Here is a 578-nt window from a genome sequence, read left to right on the forward strand (position 1 = left end):
CATTTAGGATGAACTTGGCATTACAAGAAGTCTTTTAGCTAAATTCCCCCCATGTTTATATGACCATTCATTCTGAAGTTGAGATAAGATTTTCAAGATGGCTGCTATTGTGGCCATACTGGATATCCAAGTGGCACCATTTTTAATTAAGGTCAGCTGAACCAGGGGATGAATCTTTGTGTAAAACTTCACGACAATCCTCCTAATGGTTTAAGAGTGACAATAAATAACAAGACTGTGCTTATGAAAGGATGCATGAAGACCATCCCATAAGCTCTTCTGGTCCACAACTAGTAGTACAGCTAAACATTTTATGGGTATATTAGCCAAGAAAACACTAATCTTGTGAAACAGTTGTTTACAAAATAAAACCATCATACTAAGTGATCATACAAACTCATCACTTCTCTTTTTTAAATTAAATTTTAGGTGCAACTTTATCTAATCCGAGATTTCTATAATGTGTCCATCAGTCTAGATTGAAATTTGTTCCTAACACCCAAGTGCAAGTACTAATTGTTTATGTAGTGAGTAAATCCATTTTTTATGTAAATTATAATACAAATTCCACCAAGATC

The sequence above is a fragment of the Sinohyriopsis cumingii genome, chromosome 4, assembly GCF_028554795.1.
Source record: "Sinohyriopsis cumingii isolate HCF-2022 chromosome 4, ASM2855479v2, whole genome shotgun sequence".
NCBI classification, from domain to species: domain Eukaryota; kingdom Metazoa; phylum Mollusca; class Bivalvia; order Unionida; family Unionidae; genus Sinohyriopsis; species Sinohyriopsis cumingii.